This window comes from Triturus cristatus, chromosome 12, assembly GCF_964204655.1.
Source record: "Triturus cristatus chromosome 12, aTriCri1.1, whole genome shotgun sequence".
Lineage (NCBI taxonomy): Eukaryota > Metazoa > Chordata > Amphibia > Caudata > Salamandridae > Triturus > Triturus cristatus.
The window spans coordinates 165,257,782-165,283,916 of NC_140595.1; the positions used below are offsets into that span (position 1 = coordinate 165,257,782).

The 26,135-nt window shown below is 42.2% G+C and overlaps 1 pseudogene; it reads right to left on the reverse strand.

Annotated features, from left to right (window-relative positions):
• LOC146772985 (rho guanine nucleotide exchange factor 11-like) overlaps positions 1–26,135 on the reverse strand; it is a 316,652-nt pseudogene that overhangs the window by 51,922 nt on the left and 238,595 nt on the right.

Sequence of the window (26,135 nt, forward strand, 5' to 3'; positions counted from 1 at the left end):
TATCATTTTTGGTATATATTTACACATTCCTGACCAAGCCAGTGATCTTTGCTGTCTTCTTTTTTCCCCCTTCCCGGTTTCCATTCAGGTACTCTGGTCGACACCTATACCACACGCAACACCCCTTGTTGGAGAGGTTCATTGTGGTGGGAAGGATGGATATCCAGATGATGATACTGACCAATCACTGGTTATTGATGGAAATCCTTTATAGCCAAATAGCACTTTAAAGTTTCTCTCTCACCTTTTGCATTTGTCTTTTCTGCTGTCTCTCTCTAAACACATAGACCATCAGACTTTTTTTGAGTTATAGGTTTCCCTAGGTGCCAGCAGAGCTATGGTTCAAAATCTACATCTAGGCACTTTGCAAAAAAAGGGTCTGTTTTCACTGTAAAAATAAAGTGTGTCCACATTGCGTTTTGAGCCGTTTCCTGTCGTGGGCACTAGGCCTACGCACACAAGTGAGGTACAATTTTTATCGGGAGACGTAGAGTAACACAGAATTGTAGAGCAAATGTTATTACCTATTGACTTTCGATGCATTTCTGCCTTCCAAATGAAATACAATGTGTAAAAAGAACTCACTTTTAAGAATGTCCTATAATTCTCATGTTAGTATGGGTACTCACAATTTCGGAAATGTGCAAATATCTAATGTTTCTAAACTCTATAGTTTGTTCCAATTTCAGAAATACATAGGTGTCTTTCATACAGATTTTTCCATGTATATTTTTTTTCCAAATTAATTGCTATATACCCTGTACATAACAAAAAACCATTGCAAGACGCTGCTCAGTTATTGGCTCTGGGTTCGTCAGGTTCTTGGTGAACCTACAAGTCCTATATATCCCCACAACCAGAACGGTCCAGCGGATGTAACAGTATATTGCTTTCAAACAGCTGTCATAATTAGAAGAAGTTACAGGTGAAAACGTTGACACAAATGGCTGTTTTTTTCAACTAATTTTCAATTTTTCCTATATTCAACTGTTAGTTTCTATAAAGAAACCTTAAAGGTTCTACACAAATGACCCCTTGCTGAATTCAGAATTTTGTCTACCTTTCTAAAATGTATAGCTTTCCAGGATCCATTATTGCTTTCATACCCATTTCTACCATTAACTGGAAGAAGGTTGAAAGCACAAACAAAAAGCAAAAATAGGCTATGTCCCAGTAAAATGCCAAAACTGTGTAGAAAATGTTGGTTTTCTGAAAAAAGTCTGTCAGTCCATAGAAGCTGTGGAAATGGTTATTTCATCCCCACAAACCCTTTGTTGATACCATTTGCAGGAAAAAAAACAGATGCTTTCATTTGCAGCACTTTTTTCCCATTTCCCCCCAAAAACTAACTTTTGCTGCATTTGGGCTAATTTCTGGGTCCCCTCCAGGGGAATACACAAACCCTGGGTACCTTTAGAATCCCCATGATGTTGGAAGAAAAGGACGCAAATTTGGTGTGGATACCTTATGTGGTTAAAAAGTTACAGGGGCCTAAGCACCAACTACCCCAAATAGCGAAAAAAAGGCTTAGCACGGGGGGGGGGGGAGCCTAGCAGTGAAGGGGTTAAGGAGATCATGTCCGAGACATAATCGAGCCCTAGTTCTGCATGCACTTAATGAGTATTCAGTAGTTCTACATAGTAGGAAGTCTTTTGGTGATACTGAAGACAATAGAGATGGTGCTTGCCAAGTTAGTGAGGAAAAAAACATCCCAAAAGTGTAAACTCAAAAATAAATATTCCAGAAGATCGTTTACACACCATCACTCTCCTTCATCTTAAAGCCCTCTGGTTCGTGTTTTTACTCCAGAACTAAAGCACAATTATTAAACGAAGGAAAACAAATTTTTCCTGAAGGATACACACAATGTTTGTGTCAATACCTCCAAGTTAGAACAAGTCTTAATTTAATGCTGTGGGATCCACTGATGGACATCCGCTAGTTGCATAACGGGAAGTGATATTGAGTGTATGTGCATTAGGCGAGTCACAGTGCTAGTGTTCATATGGATACAGTAATCATAATAGGCTTCATCCACTTTGTTTACATTCAGTTTCATTCACTCAACTCAATCGTAAACAGGATAAGGTAGTTATAAGCCTGACCTTAGTTTTGTTCGAACAGACTACCTTCCATCCTTTCCATCTCTCATGACCAGAAAATGAGAATGTGATTACCAGCTAAGTTAGCTTCGCCTCCCACATTCTTCAGTTCGGTTTCTGATTGGCAGCTGTCTGGCAATGGAATGATAGTATTATTGCCCACCATCTCAGCTGTGCAGAAAACACCACAAAGGAACAGGGAAGGAGGTTTGTGGGTTTGCAGAGATAGAGAGACAATATGAACAAAAGTGAGAGAAAAAAGACAAACAAAAAAAAAGATTAAGAAAGGAGTCATATCAAAACATAAATTGAATTTTAATCACCTAAAAGTTGGTTAGTAGCCAATTTCCAATGATTTGCCAAGATGGAACGTTTTTACAAAAGAGAGAATGAAAAAATAGAGACCCAAAGCCTAAAAACACCATATTTGTGAAGTTAAATAGGTTTGCCTACAGCTCTATTACATTACAGCACCATGGAATTCAATATAAATCGAACTTTCTCCTCGTATAAAAACAGAGGCACACACAATATAGAATGTGGTTAAATTATAACTTAAAAGCTTCACCAATAGGAAGATATTTTCTATGGTATTTTATGCTGACATATATTGAAAGGGGTGCCACTTCCATCAACAGCCATTGAGACACTAGGTCATTTATCTGAATCACTTGCAATGCTTGTCTGCCATCTTCAACATCACACCAAAGAATTTTCCTTTAGTTTTCCTTACCCCTAACTGTGAAGGTCTTGCTGTGGGCATCAGCTGATGGGTCATGTGTGTCTCAGAAAGTCAGTAAGGCATTTACATTTGAATGCTTTATTTTTCATGAGCGATAGTCATGTACTTCACTACTACTGTGCTGTGCTTGGGTGGATGAATAAATGGAGCAATGGCTGTGCTGTGTATTCCTGCACTGCTGCTGCCTGACGTTTCCCTATCCTCTGTGTATAAGGAGACATGGGATGCTAGTGCAAATAATGATCCCATTAACTGTATAGAATGAAGTGTTTACTGCTGCATCTGTGCTCTACAATCTGTATCTGTGAGGAAAGTTTGGCTAATTTAATTTGCTGCAACCATCTGGTGCATTAAAGGATAAGGGCCCTGCTGCTACCTGTCGCTGTAAGGAAGAGTGCACTGCTGCTGCCTGTGCTGTGCCTGTTATGTGTGTGCCTGTGCTATATGGAGTGTGTGTAAATCCAGTAAAACATCACTTCCTTTCCTCGACCTTCATCTGTACCCGAAGGAGTGAGGAATTTGCTCAGAACTATACAGAAAACAGCTTCCATCCACACTCCTTTAGGAACAATATGCAAGTGGGACAAATCTTAAGGATCAGGAGGAACTGCTCTGATGTAGCAAACTTTAAAGAACACGGGGAGACGCTCAGCACCCATTTGTCCCAGGGATCGTACCCTGAAGAACTCATACACAAAGTGGCCAAAAGGGCCAGAAATAACAATAGAGAGGCCCTCCTAGAGACACATCCTAAATGCCCCATTAACAGGCTTATTTGTGTCAGTGCCCACAGTCACTTCACCAATACCATCAAAAGGGCCATAACTGAGAACTGATCTGTCCTTAATACAGGGGACAAATTATATCAGCAAAGTGTCCAGAATCACACTGAAGCTACTTTACTTTTCTGCCCTATCATCACCAATTGCAGTGAATTGAAGCATACAGATTTTCACTCTGTTTAAATTACACACACAGTTCTTCACTAGGTTGATCCTATATTTCTGTCCAACGACATAAATGTTGTACTTATCGCTCTCATTACTGAAAACCTCCTCCAAGTCCCATATCAACATTACAAAGACAAATGCACACACAGGCAAACTGATAAATCATCTGCACTCGTCCATCAGAAGGCCTGGTTGTTTACAGCATAAGCATCCAGTCAACTGTCCCACAGCGTGTTTGTTTGGTGACAGCCATGAATCCAGGAGGAATTACTGTGTTCAAGAAATATATTTAATATACCATGCTGTAACAGCAAGAACATGTTTGCATTCTTAGCTAGAAGGTAAACTATAGGGTCAGCAAAGCATTTGGGGAACTTTTTTTTTCCAGTAAAGTAGAGTCTAAACCACAAAAGCAGGAACTATTTTCAAACATGCTTATATCTCTGTACAGTGTGCAGTTGCTACAAACAGGTCTCTGGATGATAGGGGATCAATCATTAATAACAACTCTTATCCATTTTAGAACACTGGAATGTTGAGCGATCCATAGAAAACAATGGCATGCTCTGGGCTTCCAATGGCAGATAGAAGCTCAGAGCATCAACATTCCAATGTTTGTTCACAGCAACAGCTGTAAACAAAGGCCTGTCAGAGCCCGAGGGGATTTCAACCCCCTTGGGCTCTGTGAGGCCTTTACAAATTAGAACATGCTCTCTAGGGGCAGAACGTTCTAAGAGCTTTAGAGCTCTCCGTTGCGGGCTCTACCGGCCATTAAAGGGCCGCTCCATTGTTAAAAGCCCGGTGCTGGAGCGGGCCTTTAATGGCCGGTAGAGCACACTACGGTGGGCTTCAAGGCTATAATGGAAGGTATCGATAACCCTAAGAGTTAACATGATGACTCTATCCTCTGCAGAGTAAGCCCTTCACAATGGCTGCCAGCCAAAGTAAGCCTTTTTGAAAAAATATCAAGCAGCAAACTCTAGGCACAAAGTTAATCAAAATGTGACTGTTATTATTCTAGCTCACTATCTGATCTAATGAGTTAGCTTGTGAAAACCTCCCAGCTGCATTGTCAGTGTGCCACAGTCATCTCAGACTGAAGTTGATCAAAGAAACAGTTTTTATTGCGTGATTACACGTTACCAATATAGGGACCCCTTAAATAGAGTGTTCCGTCTCCCAAAATTAACGACCAAGCAAAAATTAATATGCAACATTTATTGCAAAAACCAGTTTGGAAGGAAAACGTATAGAGCATTACTATTTTTGATCCAAAATCATAAGAGTTATCATTGGGAATAAGCCCGTAAAATAAACAATAAAAAATATTTACAATAAAACACATTGAAATCAGCATTCATAATTAAAATGCAAATAACTATACCAGCATTTGAATCATCCTAATTCATTTAGCACAGTAATAATAATGTAAATACAGTAGAGTAAAACATTCAGATGTAAGTTGTATTTAAAATCAATGAACCGATAAACCGATACATAGAGGCAAATTATGTCATCCAGTTCATAATAGCAGTGCATCCAGTTGGCCAAAGATTTAAAAGGAGGAAGAGTGTCACGTCATACTAGTAAGCATGGTTCATGAGAAGAGCAGTTTCAAATGTATACATACATCAATAGCACAGGGATTCAAGTCCTAGCTGGATTATATAATGGGTAGCTACCCAGGCTTAATGCCCTAGTAGCCCAATGTGTAGCATCTCCTCTTATGTGTCTAGTTGCTAAAAGATAACTTAGTACCCTAGGGATACTGATGCCATTGTTTTTTAATCTGATAGGCAACACTAAAATGCCTCATGCCCAAAGTAGTACAAAATTGACCTAATCCAGGACCTTCTAGATTTTACATAAAGTGGATAGAAAAACAATACATATTCAACATCCTCAATGCTGTCAGTGCAGATTATACAGTTCTACGATTTAGAGTCACCTAAGTCCCATTTATACGTAAATGTGTTCACCTGTAAGGTACCATGTCTCTATTTCATTAACAAAGTATGGGCTAGCTGTGAAACAAAAGCGTCCATAGAAGGCACTAAAGAGGGGACATGTTTAACGTCCAGGAACCAATCAGTCAGCCCACCTGACTTCACATTACAGTGACATGACTTAGTCACATTGGTCCAATATTTCTCCTTAACAATTGACTTGGAGTTAGGTTTAAATAGTAAAGGGTCCGACCAGTACATGCCCAAGCAACTTCATATTGCTGAACCTGGAGATAGTGATGCAATTCCCTATGCTAACAATCTCCTCAAGTGCAGACCTATAGGTAGTCAGTTCAGAGGAGGACGTAGTGGCCTTATTTTTCTATGTCCTCGATTTTTTTAAGTAGTATCTCAAAACACAAGCGTAGTGTAGGTGTATTGCTGGGTAAAGTAAATAAGGTTTTTATAAGACAGTTTTCTATGGTGGTCAGCCCCTTAATGTCTTCCATCCCCCACAGTTCAGCTCCATATAGGGCTACTGACTGTGCCTTGGCCCTCTAAACTTCTACGACTAAGGACACTGATTTTGGTGCAGTGGCTTTGTAACATTTGGTAATACAGGTCGATCCATGAGTCAACGAAAGCTCAGATTTCAATAATTGGGTTTTCCAATTAGTTGATTTGTCAAAACCTCACCCCTAGATAGACAAATTGATTAACCTGCTGGAGCTTGGCTCTGCACATATAAAAAAACACTAATATGGGATTTGTGTGGGTTTAGAGACAGGATCTTGGTTTTGGAAGCATTAACTTCCATGCCTCTAGATTCGCAGTACTCTGAGAAACTATTCAGCATGTTCTGCATCCCCAAGGGCATTCAAGAGAGCAGGACATTATCATCCACAAATAATAAAGCGGGTGTTGGCCAACCCCCTATCCTGGGGCAGGCACGGATGCATATTGAAAAGTGGTCCACCAGGTTATTAATATAAAGGGAGAATAGTGTTGGGACGAGAGCGCAACCATGACGCACTCCAAGTGTGGTGGGTATGTGTTCAGTGAGCTCCCCATCGGTCGCCCATCTCACCTGTGCATGAGTCCCCTCATGTAGTCTCTTCAGGATGTTCAGCAAGCAAGGATCAATGCCCAATCTGGATAGGGCGAGACACAAACTACATCTCGGGACCAGGTCAGACATTGCCCTTAGCTCTGCAAAAGTGATGTAAAGATGGTCTTTAGAAAGGGCCAGATATTTCCATCCTATTAGATTCACGTAAAAGGCCTGGTCAATTGTGCTCGCCTTTGGGCGAAAACCTGCTTGGAAGGGAGAAAGAATCATTCTTTCATCCAGCCAATCTTGTAGCCTAGATCAGATTTGATGGCAGAAAACATTTTGCAGGTTATCAGTCAGGTATGTAGTTACTTGGGGAGGTTCGGTCTCCCTTCTTATTGATAGGTGATTATTTCTGCAGCTAACCATGAAGGGAGGATGCTAAAGCCCTCCAGGATTTTATTCAAGAGTGCACTAATGTAGGGGCCCCAGACTGTGGATCATGGTTGCTTAAAAAATTAGAAACCCAGTATCAAGAACACCAAGTGAAATTTTATTTTACCTTCGCTCACAACTTTAATGCTGCATCGTCCATGTGAACACTGCTCCTCCAAGAACACCTGTGCTTCCAGTGGTTCAGACTCCAGGTGCTGGTTGATTCTCCCTTGCTGATGGCACTGTTGCCTTTCCAAACCGGTAATTTTCATGTCTCCGAAGCTAAGGCAATCTATAATATCTATAGGAGCCATGCCGCTCCCATCTCCAGTCTCCAACTGTGTAGCCTGATGGACTGTTGCAGTGTCACATGAGTGCCCCTTCCCTCCAACCAGAGAGGGTGTGGGGGTCAGGTCATCCTCAGGTGCGAGTTTCAAATCCCTTTCAAAGTCACTATCATTGTGCGGTGAAATGTTCTGCAGAATCAAATGGTGTAGGATCATAACTGTAAGAAAAATGGACCATGTAAGTTTTTCACCAACTTTCAAACACACGTTAAAGATATTATTCCCTTTTACATCAATGCTACTTATAAATACTTGATAAAAATTAGGTTTAGATCATATGAATTGTCCGACATGATTAAGTGAACATGAAGTAGTATATACACCAGTGACACACGATGGATACAGTTTCTGATAGCATAACACTGTCACTAGAGATTGCAAAGAAGGAACAAGAAATTTGGAACCTCATTTGGGAAGTCTATTTGCATATCTATATCATGAAATCCATCAGCGAGGCTTGCACAATTAGAAAAAAAAGACTGGGATTCTCAGGGTTAGTGGTATTTGCGGTGAACAAGGCTCGAGCAACTGAAGACTGACTTACCCTTTAGGTACTTTGGAGAACTAAATGTGTCCTCAAGTTTATAGTTTTTTCACTATACTTTCAAGACACAAATGGTGTGGATAACTGATATACACTCAACCAATATGATTTTGCTTTATAATATTTTGTTTAAAAATTGTCAAACTGATTGACGTTTTTACTTCGGGAACTACTTTAATAAATAAATACTTTCTTCTAAGCTATTAGTTCATAGGGTACTGCTGCCCCAAAGTGTTTTACATTAACTCTACAATATCTGAAACGTGTAAATTCAGTCTAGTTGAGGGAGAACTGAAGCACAAAGTGAGAGCACTCAGCTTTCACAGACACTGAGAAACAAAGGTAGGTTATTTAGGGTAGGAGAGGGCTCTACACTTTCCAATGGGCCGATAGAATCTACGCCAATGGACCTTGGTTAAAAAAAAGAAGAAAAAAGGAGGTTGAAATTACTAATTTAGTTATGTCTGGCATGTGCTGACATGAGGAAACCACTGAAGGCAAAAAAACTAGGTGTACTATCAGTAAGTCACTCTGCTGTCTCTATGCAGTGTTACATACTTCCATAATTTAGCCATTTTTATATTGTTTTATATTAAATGGATTGGGATGTTTGATTGAGTGAAGTGGAATGGAGCACTACACAATATGTTTAACAAACGCAAAATAGTCTTTCTGTTTTCATTGCACGGTGTTTCATATCGAACTCTGTAAGTAAATATTTAGAAGCACTTGCACACTGCGGAGGTCAACAGCCCAAGGCAATCATATGGTCAGAAATAATCAATGAGCTCCTTGAGAAAGACAGAAACTGACAAAATGAAGAAGCCTTGAGACAACATTCTCCTTGAGCTCCACTAGACCACAATCAAGGAAAATGTATTTAAAAAATCAAAATGCTGATGGGCTCCACACAGTCTATAATGATAGGCAATCAATTTTGCGAATTATTCAATTCATGTATTTTATTATTTTCATTTTTACTCATGAGTCAATTGTAATCACTCTCTTTTTCACATGCATGCCCATTGACCCTTTTAACACTCACAACTGATTTGAAATGACCACATTATTTTAATTTGCCCATAAATGTAATGAGTTCTTTAAAGTTTCTGTTTCATGTGTTTCATATCCACATGCTGACCCTCCTAGATGTTTATTCTGCACTATATAGATATAACACTAAGCCCAAAACATAATTGTGTAATAGTCTCCTGATTTAAAAAAAAACATGTTTCACAAGATTGTAACCATATTAAACATTATATAATGCTCTGTAGATATAAGGTTTGGACCAGTAAAAAATATCCTCCCAATTATATATTCAACAAAGGTTAATGTCTTCTATGACTTTCTTAAGTGAAGACACAATTTTTTCAATTCCCAAAGATCCATTCTCCCTCGCAAGTCAATGAAGTCGATGATATTATTTCACTCGCCACTCTATAGAAGTTAACATTTTTTATCAGAGGAAAATCCAGACAATACCTAAGATAAGTGATATACCAAACATGTTTTCTGAAATTATGTCATATAAACAAGTTACTTACGTCTGGTAACACTCATTCTGGTGGAGGCTCTATAACTGCAAATTCCTCAACTTTTGAAAACTCCCCCATTTGCCAGATTTGATCTGGACAATTATCAGAAATAAACATGCGTGCTGGCAGGTGGCGCAAGAATCTCCGCGGTGTCGTCATTCCGCAACAGATGTGCATGCATATATACATGTCACCAAAGTGTGCTGGCATCAGTTGTTTTTTTGATGCATCATTGCCCACATACATCGACTTAATCAGATTGGTTTTGACCAGTGTGCAGACTCCTAAACTGGGATCTTTTTACATAAAGAGACCAGTTCATGGAACAGGAAAGTGGGAGGGTCATTGAGAAATCTGCAGTTAGATAGTGTCTCTACCAAAAAAAAGCATTACCAGAGGTAAGCTACTTCTTATTTGAATAGAGAATTTTAACGAGAGATTCCTCACCTTTTGACTAGATACCTAAGCAATTCCTCCTAAGTGTTGAGTTCCACAACTGACCAAGCTTTAAAAAACAAAAGTAAGGACCAAGAGGTCAAAGTGCCCTTACTGGCAGACCTGATTGCATAGGCAACATGTCTTGTGAACATATGCTGTTACACCCAAATGGCAACCTGACAAATATCGAATACTGGCACCCTATGTGCCAACATGCAGGATGTACGATCTACTGTGAGATGGTCAGTTTCTGCAGAGCCTTGCCTTTCTTTGCTCCAGTGAACCTAGTAAACGGCTGATCATTCACACGTAGTTCTTTGGTGTGAACACCGTAGAAGCGTAGTACCATTTTTAGATCTCACCGTTGATGGTTCTCCTCCTCTTAAGGGAGATGAGGTGGAACAAAGAAAGCCAGAAGAGTAATATTCTTAGCAGCACGAAAGGGAGTCTGCAAAGTCAGCTTGTGTGCATAGAATGTGTTGTAGGGCAGGTTAGCAGAAAGAGCCTGCAACTCGTGGATCAGCAGCCCCAATGATATAGCGACATGAAAGGCTGTCTTGATGTTATTGAGCCTAATAGGACAACTGTGTTACAGCTCAAATGGGGCTGAGGAATGTGAGAACCAAACATAAATCCCATTGGGCACAACAAACACAAAAGGGTTGAACATATGTTGTGACCATTTAATGAAAGGCATTAAAATTAGATATTTAAATAATGATGGCTGGTCCGCCACCTGTAAGAAGGCTGAAAGTGCCAACAGGCTGCATTTATCAGTGTGCAAAGCAAGGCCTTGACTTCGGAAACTGATGGCACAAACAACAGAACTTTGGACAGTTTGTCATGGATTGGGTCTATCTGTTTAGTAGGACACAAGACCACACACATATCCCAACGCCAGGGGCATACAGCTTTAGTTGAGGGATGCATGGCTGCCAAGATGACATTCATGACTTCAAAGAACTCAACTGTCACTGCTCAATTTCAAAACATGGAGGTGTAGATTACAATTTTGGGTAGAGAACCCTGCCCTCTGGCTACAACAGGAGATCCTCCTGAAGAGGCAGCCTGATAGAGGGATACATGCTCAAGCCCAGGAGTTTGGGCTACCATTCTTTCTATACCCAATCAGGACACACTAGGACGACTTAGGTCCAGTCGATCCTGACCTTCTAAATGATTCAGGGCAGGAGAGGTATCAGCAGGAAAGTGTACAGGTGTCCGGAACTCCATTATATATTGACTTATCTCCCAGCAAGAAACTCTAACATGCAAAAGTGCTGACATGCATTTTCTGCAGTGGTGAAAACATCAAGCCAGTTCTCTCCCCACTTGCAGAAAAGAATATAGGGGCAGCTCTGGATGTAATGGCCAATCATGATCTGCAAGCCTTAGCGTCATATTTCATTTGCTCTGATGTTCAAGGAACCTGTCAAGTTGTGTGTCACCAGAAAAATCCCTTGGTGAACATGCCATGTCTAGAGATGAAAAGCCTCCTCGCACAAGTTTCATGACCCCACCTAGCCCTGCTTGTTGTAGCACCACATGGCAGTGGTTTGGTCTGTAAGCACAGGCATTGGCTTCCCATTGATGTAGGGTAGGAAGGCTTTCAACAGCAAGAGTGTGGCTTTTAGCTCCAGAAGGTTGTATGGGACTGGTCCCCCGCTGAAGAGCAGATGCCTCTAATCTCCGCCTCTCTGGGATGGCCTCCCCAACAAAGAACCGAGGCATCAGTCAACATTGTGAGATCTGGGTAGGGAAAGTAGAGAGGTCTGCTGCCGACCCCATCAAGGTTCCTCAGCCATCACTCACGATCTTTTGCTTTCGCCTCCAAATTCTAGACAAAATCAGAAAGGTCTCACTGGTTCTGAGTCTACAGGGACTTCAGATCTCTCATATCCCATTTGGTGTGCTTGACCAGCAAGATGAAGGAGGTTATCAGTCCCAACAGGCTCAGAGTCATCTTCGCTGTGATACAGGACAGAGGTTAAACATTAGGATCATAGCCCAAAATGTCCTGGACTCTCCTCTCCGAGGCTAGGCACTAAACAACACCTTGCTCAGAATGGCTCCGATGAAGGAGAGCTTCATCGAAGGACTAAGGTGTGACTCAGGCACACCTAAGTTGTCAGGAGATTCGCCATAGTCAGGAGGAGGTTGATGTCTGTCTGGGGCAAACCCCCATTCAGGAACCAGTTGTCGAGGTAGAGGAAGACCTTGAAGGAAGTAGTGGAAATAAGAACCATGACCAACTTGTGTTACCAGTACCCTCTTTATGGCTCCTTTGACCAAAAGACCCTGCACTTCCTGCTGCAAGAGTAACAGAATGTTCACCATCAGCCAAGCTGTGGCCCTCCTATCTTTGAATTGCTCCATGGAACAGTTTGCTTTTTCTCAAAGTCAGAAGCCGTAAACCGGCATGTCCATGAGATTGGCCTGAATCTCCACTGAAAAGCCAGTCAACTGCATCCAGGCTTGCCTGGGATTGGCCACACTGGTGCTGATAGCCCTACCAAGGGAATCAGTGGTAAACAGTTCACAGCGGATGGTGCACATGGCTGCATCACAACCATCTTGCATTGTCTGTGAATCAAAGTCCCACGCTTCTTGCAGGACCATAGACATCATATGGGCCATGGAATCCCAGAGATCATGAGAGAAGCAGCCTAACATGCAGCTGGCTTTCACTGAGCAAAGATCCAAACTTAAAGAGGAAAAAAATACTTACCATAGGTCTCTATCCTTTTCAATGCCCTGACATGGGGAGTAGTGGGAAATGAGTTTGGGTTAACTCTACTGGCTGAAGACTGCACCACAGTGCTCTCAGGAGTAAGGTACTGGGTGAAGAAAGCTGGATCACCTGGAGCTGGGCAACTGTGTCTGGCGATCTGGAGATGCACAGGTGGACCTGAGCAGAGTTTGGCCCAGGTACCTAGTAGTGTATCAGTGATAGCCTCATTTAATGGGCTGAGAACTTGACTGTCCAGGTAGCACAACCTCCCTCAGAATATTGGCTTTTAACTTCCTGAGAGAGTGTAGTTGAAGATCAAGAACCTTCCGTTGCCCTTCGCATAATAATAGCAAAGGAGGCACTGTCTATCTTTGAAGTCCGGGGGTGGGAGTGAGGGAGAGACTAGCCCAGTGCCTGGGGAATTATCAAGACCACTGCCATCTGGAAGATCATCATACCAGTTATACTCTGGGTAAAGCAGGGTAATCTCCTCCCCAGCATCATAGCCCCAATTATCAGATTCAATGCCAAATGACTCATGAAAGACATGAGGCCTTCCAGCAGGTAGAGGCACTCTGTTAGAATAAGAAGAGAGGTAAAGAGGTTGAGGCCTCGGTCGAGGTAGGGACAGTGCCATCTCTGGGTCAGTCAGCACTATGGGTTGGAGGCCATAGTCTGGGGTTGTGTTCTGGCGTAGGCTGTGGTGTCGTGGAGGGAACTGGTAGTAAAGGCGGTCCAGAGCCCTGAGCGGATAAAGAGGGCCTAAGGGACACAGTGGGATGATTCATCTGCGGAAACCTGGTTGGGAGGCCCCTCGGCTCCTTTGGGCCCACAATTTCACTTCTTAGTCTTGAATGTTCTTGGAATGCATCAAGGCACAGTCACTGCAGGTCTTGGAATTGTGGTAAGACCCCAGGCACCACAGGGAAACCACATATGAGTCAGTCACAGACTCTTTTTTGGAACATTCCCCACAGGGTTTAAAGCATGTAGATTTGGCAGGTAACGTATACGCTACCACACTGGTTTTTAAGATAAAATCTTTGAGGAAGTGTCTCAATGAGACAAGCGGTTGCTCTGGATCTCTGTCAGTTAGCGGGGAAAAAAAGGAACTGATATCAGCTCACTTGAGTAGTGCTTAAATATAGGACCACACACATCAGATCCAAAACAGCATTAACACGGAGCCCCCAGCCAGCGCCACCTGCCAGCGCACGTGTACTGCAAAAGATTTTCCGGATCCAGTCTAATGCCTGGGGAGTATTCAAAAGGTGAGGAATCTGTGGTTAGAAGTCTCTATCAGCAAATTGCATTCATAAAGAAAGAGCTGCTAATCACATGCGATTGATCTTGACTCACCGTCACCAAGTGCAGAGTCTGCTAACCCTCCTATGTTTTCAGGAGCCTGGGCATCGCACTGAGGGAGCTTTGCAAGATTTTCTGTCCGGTGTATAGGCTTTAGCGGCTCTGAAAGGGGCAGAAAGAATACAGAGTACAAAATGGCATCAGTTATTATCCTGAACCCCACCAAGCCTACCCAGGGGGTCACTGAGTTTTTAGAATATTAAATAATATTAACATATTGATAACATCTATTTACATAAAAAAGAAAAATGTAAAACTGAACATCTTAAAATGTTCTGTAAATATCAAGGTATTTAAAATTGATGGTTAGCAAATTAAGTTGGAATCCATGGATTGAATTGTGGGAGCAGTGCAACTGCAGCAAACTGTATCTACTATGGACGATTGGTGGCTCAGCTGAAACACTGGTATGCACTGACAAAAAGAGAGCATGTATTAGCAGCAAAGAAAGGTGTTAAGTTGGAGATCACCATATTACTTCGTCTTTTAGAAATAAAACTAAAAACTTTCCACTTCAAATAAAACTTTTAATTTTCACATATTTCCAACTGAAGGATCAAACTGTTAAATGATCAAACCTCAAACAATAATTATTAAATAGAATGGATCAAAACGCTGGAAACTTCCACTTTTCAGTTCTGGCCTGGCAACAGAAAGGCAGCAAAAGAATGAATCCAAAACCTCACTCACACTTGCAGAAATTTGTCAATGTGGTTTATTGTTGGCTCCATACAACCCTGGAAGTGATAGAGTGGAGCCCCACCTAAACACCACCCCCTTTGTGCTACTATCACTTTCTTATTTTCCATGCCCTTACCAGTAGACCTGATGGAATAGGCAATATGTCTTGTGAACATATTCTGTGACTCCCAAGTAGCAACCTGACAAATGTTGAGTACTGGCACCGTACGTGCCAACACAGTGGCAGAAGCCTTGACACAAGTATAGAGCATTGCAAGCCCTCAAGAGCCTTTATTGCCCAGTTTATAGCATATTTAAATGCTGAGTACGATCTAGCATCAGATGGTTCGTTTCTGCACAGACTTCCCTTTCTTTGCTCCAGTGAACCCGATAAATTGCTGTTCATCCTAGCTTAGTTCTTTGGTGTGATCACCGTAGAAGCATAGTACCATTTTTGGATCTAACCAGTGATGGTTCTCCTCCTTCTTAGAGGGGTGAGGTGAATCAAAGAAAGTCAGAAGAGTAATATTCTTAGCAACATGTAAGGGAGTCAACAACCTTCGGAAGGAAGGAGGCTCAAGTCCAGAGAACCAGCTTATCTGCATAGAATGTGTTTCTGGGTAGGTTAGCAGAAAGAGCCTGCAACTCGTGGAACTGTAGCCTTGATGATATAGCGACATGAAGGGCTGTCTTGATGATATGAAGCATAAGAGGACAACTATGTTAGAGCTCAAAAGGAACTCATATGAGGAATGTGAGAAACAGACATAAATCTCATTGTGCACAAAAAACACAAAAGGGTTGAACATATGGTGTGACTATTCAGGGAAATGCATTACAATTAGATATTTAAATAATGATGGCAGGTCCAGCACATGTAAGAAGGTTAAAAGAGCCAATAGGTCCCTTTTATCAGTGCGCAAAGCAAGGCCTTGACTTTGGAAAGGGACAGCACATCAACAGAACTTTGGGCAGTATGTCATGTATTGGGTCTATCTGCTTAGTAGGTCCCCCTGGTTCTGAGCCTACAGGTACTTCAGATCCCTCATAACCCATTTGGTGTGATTAACCAGCAAGATGAAAGAGGTTATTAGTCTCACCAGGCTCAGAGTCATCCTCGCTGTGATACAGGACAGAGGTTAAACATTGGGATCATAGCCCAAATGTCCTGGACTCTCCTCTCCGAGGCTAGGCACTAAAGTCCACCTTGCTCACAATGGCTCCGATGAAGGAGAGCTTCATCGAAGGACTAAGGTGTGATTTGGGCACACCTAAGTTTTCAGGAGATTCGACATAGTCTGGAGGAGGTTGATGTCTAACTGGGACAAACCCCCTTCAAGAACCAGTTGTCGAAGCAGAGAAAGACCATGAAGGATGTAGTGGAAATAACAACCACAACCAACTTCTGTCACCAGTAACCTTTTTATGGCTCCTTTGGCCAAAAGACCCTACACTTACTGCTGCAAGAGCGACAGGCGGTTCAGCATCAGCCAAGCTGTGGTCCTGCTATCTTTGAACCGCTCCAGGGCCCAGTCTGCTTTTTCTGTATAAGTCAGAAGCTGTAAACTGGCATGTCCATAAGGCTGGCCTGAATGTCCCCTGAAAAGCCAGTTAACTGCATCCAGGCTTGCTTACAATTGGCCACACCGGTTCTAATAGCCCTACCAAGGGAATCAGTGGTATCCAATTCACAGCGGATGGTGCACATGGCAGCACCACAACCATTTTGCATTTTCTGTGAACCAAAGTCCCAGGCTTTTTGCAGGTCCATGGACATCATATGGGCCGTGGAATGCCAGAGAGCGTGAGAGCAGCAGCCTAACATGCAGGCTTTCACTGAGCGAAGGGCCAAACTTTTAGAGGAAAAAATACTTACCATAGGTCTCCTTTCCAATTCCCTGTCATGGGGAGTAGTGGATAATGAGTTTGAGTGAAATCTACTTGCTGAAGACTGCACCTGAGTGCTCTCAGGAGTAAGGTACTGGGTGAGAAAAGCTGGATCACCTGGAACTGGGCGATGGTGTCTGGCAATCTGGAGATGCACCGGTGGACCTGAGCAGAGTTTGGCCCAGGTACGTAGTAGTGTATCAGTGATAGCATCATTCAATGGGCTCAGAACGTGACTGTGCAGATAGCAGCACCTTCCTCAAAACATTGGCCTTTAACTTCCTGAGAGTGAAGTTGAAGATCAAGAACCTTCCGCTGAGCTTCGCATAACAATAGCAAAGGAGGCACTGTCTTTCTGGGCAGGCCCTGGGAGGGGGTGAAACTAGTCCAGTTCCTAGGGACGTATCCAGACCACTGCTATCTGGGTGATCCCCATACCAGGTTTACTCTGGGTAAAGCAGGGTAATCTCACCCCCAGCATCATAGCCCCAATTATCTGAGTCAATGCCAAATGACTCATGAAGGACATGAGGGCTTCCAACAGGAAAGGGAACTGTGTTGGAATACGAAGAGAGGTAAAGAGGTTGAGGCCTCAACCGAGATATGACAGTGCCGTCTCCGGTCAGTCAGAACTATCGGTTGGCCGTCGTAGTCTGGGGTTGTGTTCTGACGTAGGCTGTGGTGTTGTGGAGGGAACTGGTACTAAAGGCAGCCCAGAGCCCTGAACAGATACAGAGGGTCCAGCTGACACAGAGGGATGATACGTCCATGGAAACCTGGTTGAGGGGCCTCCCTTCTCCTTAGGGCCCACAGGTGAATCACAGTTAGCCATTCATGTGCCAAAAAAACGCACCATGGCTTTGCAAAGTCCTTATTTTGCTGCAGCATTGCCAATGTCCCTAGGAATTCTAGTTACTAAGAGCAAGGATCAGAATGTACTCTGAAATAGAGTGACTTCGGGGCAGCGACCCGGATGCACAATGATGCCCTCATGCTATTTCTGGAAATTAAGTGTGGCTAGGGTAGACCAATTCATCCTTGGATTTCTTGTGCTTCTTTGTTTTGCCCAAGGATCTCAATCATGAAGATGACCTGTCACAGGAGTGAGCTTGGGAGCGGGAGCAGGCCCTACCTGTGACCTCAATTGATCCCAGCACATGGTCTTGTGGTGCTTTGCCATGAAAAGCTTCAAGGCACAGTCACTACAGGTCTTGGAATTGTGGTAAGGCCCAGGCACCACAGGCAAACCACATATGGGTAAGTCACAGACACTTGTTTAGAACATTCCCCACCGGATTTAAAGACTGTAGATTTGGCAGGTAATGTATATGCTACCTCACTGGTATTTAAGAAAAAATCTTTGAGGAAGTGTCTTAATGAGATGAGAGGTAGCTCCAGATATCCTCCATTTAGCGGGGAAAAAAGGGAACTGATGTCAGCGCACTTGAGTAGTGCCTAAATATAGGACCATTCACATATCCATAACTTCATTGACACGGAGCCCCCCGTGCCACCTGCCAGCGCACGTGTACTGCAAAAGATTTTCCAGGTCCAGTCTAATGCCTCTGGAGTATTTAAAAGGTAAGGAATCTGCGGTTAGAAGTCTCTATCAGAACTGCACAATCATGGACAAAGAGCAGCTAACAACATGCAATTGATCTGGACTCACCATCCTCATGTGCAGAGACTGCTAACCCTCCTGAGATTTCAGGGGCCTGGGCAGAACTCAATGCATCGCACTGAGGGAGCTTTACAAGATACTTCTCTGTTTCCTGTCCTTCCAATGACGCAGTCGGGTGAGTTGGCGTCAGAGGAGACACTTTGTCTTCGTTGCACCCTATATCCGGCTCTTTTATTAGAACTGGATGTTTTACTCTTCTCAGCAGGTCTTCAGAATTGTAATTATATAGACATGTGAACAGCAAAATTGTTAGAAAACATGTTTTACAATTCGACAGATGCAGCAATATTTCTGTAGAGTCCTTTCTTGGAAAAATAACTTTCAAACAAAACATGTTCTTATAGCTTGACTGATCTCTAAGGTTGCAAACTGGCAATAACCTGAGAAATTGCCATCAAGACAAACTGCAGTAATGATAAGAACCTTATTTAGTTTACAACTAAGCAGCTACGTTATGATGCTGTAAGAACTGCTTACTTTAACTGAAAGACTACTATTTCCTAAAAGGCTGTCTGATGACCAATCAAAAAAACTATTTTAGTTGAATATTATCAGATAAGCAACCAGAAAATGATTTTTGTGTTGAGATGCACTTGTATGATTTTCCTTCTACTATGAAGATCGCTGCCTTTTTCATTATGCATTTAATTCATACCACTTTTTCCAAATGAAGCATTTTTATTTCTTAGCACGTACTGTGAGTTTAATTTTTGACAGGTGTATAAGCTTTAGCAGCTCCTGAAAGGGGCAGAAAGAGTACAGAGTACAAAATGGCTGCAGATATTAACCTGGAGCCCGCCAAGCCTACCCAGGGGGTCACTGAGTGTTTAGAAAAGTAAATAATATTAGCATATTGATAACATCTATATACATAAAAATGGAAATGTAAAACCTAAAAAGTTAAAATGTTCTGTGAATGTCACAGTATTTAAAATTGATGGTTAAGTTGGAATCCATAGATTGAATTGTGGGAGCAGTGCAACTGCAACAAACTGTATCTATTTTGGATGATTGGTGGCTCAACTGAAGCACAAAAAGAGAGCATGCATTAGGAGCAAAAAGAAGTGTTAAGTTGGAGATTCGCATATTGCTTTGTCTTTTAGAAATAAAACGAACAACTTTCCACTTAAAGTTTTTGATTTTCGCATATTTAAAAATTAAGGATCGAACTGTAGAATGATCAAACCTCAAATCATAATTATTGAAAATAATGTATCAAAATGCTGGAAACTTCAACTTTTCAGGTCTGGTCTGGCAACAGAAAAGCAGCAAAATAATACACACGTGCAGAAAATTGGCCATGTGGTTCATTGAAGTCGCCATACCACCCCGGAAGTGATAGAGTGGAGCCGCACCTAAGCACCACCCCTTTGTGCTGATATCAGTTTGTTGTTGTTTATTTTCCATGTCCTTAGATGTTGAGCATCAACAACTGTTGGTACAAGTGTTCTGAATTCTAACTTGGTACCTTTTCAAATTTTAAAATTAAGCCACTCCACAGAACAACACTGGTGGGAGAGCATTGAGGAACCTGCAGTTATTTAAAGTCTCCGCTAGAAAGAGCGTTATCAAAGGAAAGTTTCTTGTTCTTCTGATGGATACTTCTAATCACAAAATTCCTTATATTAGAATAGATAGCAAAGCAGTACCTCCTCAGGCGGAGGGTCTGTGGAGTGGACTCAGACCAAACATCTTGGAAAGCAAGGCAGGCAAAATGCGTTCCCACCAGACCTGGCTGTCAAGGCAGTAATGCTGTGTGAAGGTAGGCAATGATGCCCATGACGTGGCCTGGTAGATGTCAAGGACAGGTACTCTATGAGCTAATGCAGTGGTAGCAGCCTTAGTTCTGGTAGAATGCACTGTCAGAACTTCTAGGGGTTGCTTCTTATCCCGTACATAGCAGATCATGATGTAGCGGACTATCCACATCAACAGGGTCCTCTTCCACACAAAAAGCTGATCGTTCATATGGTGTTCTTCGGTACAATCAATGTAAAATCTTAAGGTGCCCTTCCAGTCCAGTTGATGCAACCTCTCCTCCTTTTTGGACAGGGTGAGGAGGAGCAAAGAGTGCTGGCAAAGTGATAGACTGCCTAATGTGAGAGGAAGTGACCATTGTTGGCAAGTATGCTGCCCGGGTACACAGCATCAACTTCTTTAGAAAATATGTGCTGTATGGCAGTTGCACTGAAAGCACCTGGGACCCTATTATGTAAAGGGCGCACTTTCCCTGTTTGGGCCCGGTGCACCTGTTTTAAGATGCGCCAGGCGCAAACAGGGAAAGAGGTCCTTATTACATGGAATGTGCTGCCCCCAAAAAAGCCGCAAACTCACACTGCCCCTAGGGCAGTGCATTTTTGTGAAAAATGAAGTGGCTGCCTCAAAACCGCTCCATGTTTTTACAGTGTAGCTGGCACCCGCCTGCTATTTGAAGGGGATTAGAGATCCCTTTGCAGGAGGGTGCAGTCAGTGACTGAACCCACCTGCAAAGAGAGGTCTGGGGAGTCCATAGGACCCCTTTCCCTCTCCAGAAGGCTGCTCTCAGGGGGTGCACTGTCAGTGCGCCTCCCGAGAGCTTCTTTGCCTCTGAGTCCGCCCCTGTAATACAGCGTGGGTGCAGTGGCAAAGAGATTCCAACATTTGCATGGGGCACACTCCCATGAAAATGAGGGAACGCAACCTGAAGATAGTGCTGGCACTTTATGTGCGCCAGAACTATCGGTTTACATAAGGGGCCTCACAAGCGTCTGCGACCTCTTCTGTAATGCCAAAGTGCACCAGGGGTAAGCAAAACAGGCGCAAATGCCCATAGCGCCCCCGGGGTGCCTTCTGTAATGCATCCCCTGGATCTCACTCACATGATGAGCTGTTGTAATCACATTGAGGAAGACAGTCTTCAGAGTGAGGAGACGCAGTGAGCAACTATATATTAACCCGAAAAACTTACACTTGAGAAATTTCAAGACAATGTTAAGGTCCCACTGAGGCACCACAAACGACTTTGGAAAGAACTTGTGTCAAACCTTGAATAAATCTCCGCAAAATAGGTGATTTAAACAAGGACAGTCGACCCAGTAAATGTAGAAAGGCACAACATGTTTAATTGCGCCAACTCGAAGTCTTTGTTGGTTCAAATATAAAAATAAACAAAAGGACATCCAACATGTTTTCTTGTAAGATATCAGTCTTACAAGCCCCACACCGGGCCACAAAGTTATCCCAGTGCCCGGCATAGAAGGACTTTGTGGAAGTTCACCTGGTGTAAAGGATGACATCCACCACTTCAAGTGAGAGATCAAATGCAGTTAGTTGCTGCCTTTCAATCTCCATGCATGTAGGTGTAGATGATCCTGCCATGTCCTGAGAAAGAACAACCTCACAAAGTGGTATCCTGATCAGAAGACGTGCTCATGCCCAGATGTTCTGGGTATTACACTCTCCTGGCCCAAGTCAGCGCCACTAGGATTACTTGTGTTCGGTTGTATTTGATCTTTATAGAACTCAAGGCAGGAGAGGGAGGGGGTAGAATGCGTAGGTGTCTCTCTCGTGTTTCATTCCATCCAGAATGCATCTCCTAACTAGTGATCTCCGAGAAACTGTAATTTACAAAACTTTCAACAATTTGCATTCTTGGTGGTGACCAAAATATCTAGCTTGTGTTCTCCCCCCAGTCTGCAGTTGCTCTCTGCCTCCTTGAAATGAAGACTCCACTTGTGCCATCTACTCAGCCCGTCTGCTCTGGCAGTCAGGGACCCTGCCAGGTGTTCACAATTAGGGAAATGTCCGGTGCTCCAAACAACCCCAGAGGTGCAAAGCATCCTGGCACAAGACCCAGGACCCAACTCCGCCATGCTTGTTGCAATTCCACATGGTAGTGATGTTGTCCGTAAGAATCTGCACCAGCCTCAACTTGATGTATGGTAGGAAGGCATTGAGAGCTATGTGAATGGTCCTCAACTCCAATAAATCGATGTGGAGCCAGGCTTTTGTAGGAGACGAGAGTCCTCTGATCCCCATCTCCACTAGATGACCTTCCCAGCCGTGGCAGGGATGTGCCAGTGACTTCTGAGTCGGGGAAGGGAAAGGCACCTGCTGCTGGACCAATTGCATTTGAGTATCTACCACTGCAGATCGTGAGCAGTCTCCTTCAAGAACTGTCATTTTTTGTTGATGCAGGGCCCACTGTTTTTTCAGATACCATTGCAGAGCCCGTATGTCACCCTGCATAGCTGACAAGAAAGATGACGTAGGCTAAGAAGCCAAGAAGTCTCAGAGCTGCTTTAACTTTGACCCAGGATAGAGGCTGAAACATCAAGATATTAGCTCAAATATCCTGGTCTCATTGCAGCAAAGAGAATGCTTCAAACTGCACAAATAGCTCAAATGAATGGAAGGCTCTGTGAAAGAGCTATGTATGACTTTGACTTGTGGATAGTTATCGCCAACAATTTCAGACGGTTCGCAGTTGTCTAAAGGTGGTCTACATCTAACTGTGGCAAGCCTGCCTTCAACAGTCTTCATCAGCCAGTCATTGAGGTAGGGGAGAATTTGTAACCCTGACCTCCGGAACTGAGCAGCAACCACCACCATTGCTTTTGTGAACACCTGAGGGGCGCAGGTGAGGCCAAAGAGAAACACAGCAAACTGAAAATGCTCCTGGTCTATCCTCAACCTCATGTCGGTGCATTTCATGTTCATGCCCATGTTGGATCTAGACTGTGATGTCATACATTGAAACCAAAATGGCCACCAAAATCACATCGGAAATGGTAAAATTCAAATCTGTTATAAATTAGATGTATATATTCATACATATTCACATGTATCAACATTTATTCAAATGTGTTAATATGTTCCTTTCTTTTCTTTTTATCTTCAGCGTGTCTTCTTTAGTGCCTGAAAATTAGTTCCATTCCGAAGCAATACCCTATTGGAACACCCACAACCAGTGGTCAAGCTGGGCAGCAAAATGATGTTCTTGCAACAAATTGGTTCATCTGTGTTTTTTGTCAGAAAAGCACTGCAGAAAAAAGTAGTAGCCCAGCAAATGCTAAATCTGAACATTTATGGGTCTGGATATAGTGTTTAAGACTATAACCTGAAGAAATGTAAAAATTGGAATGCGTGCCCATCAATATTGAACTAGGACTGCTTAATGAAGGTTTTGGTTTTTAGCAGACGTTAAGGACTACCAATGCAGTATGACATGCATTGTCTTTTAACAAGTGCGACAATCTAAAGCTGCATCGGGCTCAGGAAAGAAAACATAGTGAGGCAGATCTATATGGTAGCTCAGTTTAAGCATGTTTGGAAATTCCAGTCCTGAATAAAATTCCTGGAAGAAAAGCAAGTTTCTTTTACAGCGCATCAGATATATATATAATGCATAAAGCTAAAACAGGTGAAGTGGATGATAGTGTTCTTCAGAGTGCGCAGTTAGTTCAAGATACAGCACTTATTGCAAAATTGGCTATGGGTGATATGCATGAACAGGATACTGAATCCAATCATGAATGTTTAGTTGGACTATATAACAGAGCACACAGTGAACGAAAAATTAAAAAAGAATCACCCAGTGAGACCTCAGTTAATGGAATAACTCTAGCTGAGCTTGCATCTTATCTGAAAGATTCCCGAGAAGGAGATGTTAAAGCAATTTTCAAACTCTGTGACTAACTAAACCTTTAAACAAGCAAAGTAAAGCAGCTTGATTCTACTGAAGGTAAGGTTAACTTGACAAGACTGAAAGAGAGACTGCTCAGAAATACAAGAGGTTTGAAGGCATACATACAATGAAGGAAGAGATGTCCTGTTAGCTTTCGAAGATGACGTAGGGTCCGCATTAGTATTTACCTGTAGCAGGTTCTGATACTGTAAATATTGCTAATGCAGGAAACGTTATTAGAAAGGACATGTTACAGAAATCTGAAACCTTTAAATGAAACGTTTGGGTGTGATTGTAGAAACCAATCAGTTACGGAATGGCTTCTTGTCCTTGTTAAAATGTTACTTGATGGATCAGACATAAGAGATCAGTGTTCATGTGGATCAGTCACTAACAATGTAGTGTTGTCTATTTCAAAATTACTGATGTTTAACAGTGTAAAGAATTCAAGAACAGACTCTTCTTCCGTTCATATACATAACACCGACAAAGGAACCCATCTGTCCATAAACATAGATCATTCTATCCACTGTCAAATGAGAAATCGAGAACATATAGACAAGTTACATAAACCAGGTATTTGTATTTCTTATTATAGGATTTTGCAAGTATCTGCTGACTTAGGATATAGCATTTGCGCACTGTATGAGAGTGAACAAGATGTGTGGCCACCAAAACTGAAGTTACAAGTACTCACCAGTGGAAATATGGGTAACATATCCCAACCCAAGTTCCATGACAGCTAAAGACTTGCTCCACGGAACTGCAATAACTTTGACACAACACCCAGAAAGAGAACTAGAAGGAATTGATCATGGTATTGTGGGGATTACCTTAAATATGGCAAAGTAAAAACAGATTTCAAATATTCCAGTACTCTATACAAATATCTAACCAGCTTCAATGACAATACACATTATCACATTCCATTACTAGCTGTGTTAGTTGATCTAATTGATGCTGCTAACACCTATGAATATAAATGGCTTGAAAAAGTGCTGCGCAACGTTGAGAGATGAAATATTTCTTCTGATGAAAGCATATCTTGGGCAGCACATCATGAATCATTGCAACCACCTATCAATAGATCACTGTCAACTATTGCATTGTTGACGCTGTTCACAGAAAGTGCTCATTCTAAATCTATGGACTTGCAGTGCATGAATGCCATTAAAGAGTCTCTCCATTATCTCAATCCAGGACAAACACATATTATTTCAATGGACCAAGCTCTCTTATGCTCTAGCAAAACTAGATCAATGGGATGTACCACATCTATATGGTGAACATAAATATGTTGTGATGATGGGGGAATTTCATATTGAAAATACTTTCTTTAAAGTACTTTGAGACTGGCATTTGAACAGTGGATGGACCAGCATGTTAGTGTAAACTGACATCACTAACATAGAAAAAAACTGCTGCTATATTGAAGGTTTCCCACTTAACCCATACATGTCATGCTCATCAAATTACTGTTTCTGCGCTGTACATATTACAGAGGAAGGCTTACCAAAGTTGTCTTGAATCTAGACAGGTTCATGAAGAAATATGGAAGTTTTCTAACTGGATTGCATAGAAATCGAATGAGCAACACAATGTTGGGCAATTGTTATGGCTCTGCAGATACTTGCACTTGAATTTGTTTGTTCAATTAGAGAGTGTAATTTTGATTTGTATGTACAAGTACTTGATCAAATGGTTCCATGGATGTTTGCTACAAATCATAGTCATTATTCTCGATGGCAGTCTGTCCAAATTCACAACATGGCAACATTAGCAGAATGCTACCCACGCATTCACTCAGAGTTTTATAAAGGAAAGTTTGTTGTCAATAAAAGCAACCGCACATTCTCATCAATTGCTCAAGATCAAAATTATGAGCAGGAAAATGCCATCATCAAGGGAGAAGGAGTCGCTGTAGGTCTGGCGGAAAATCCAGGAGCTCTCAGAAGATGGATAATATCTGGGCCAGAGATTTCCAGAGTTGTAAATGAATTTGAGCAAACATTTGTGAATGCCAAAAAAAACA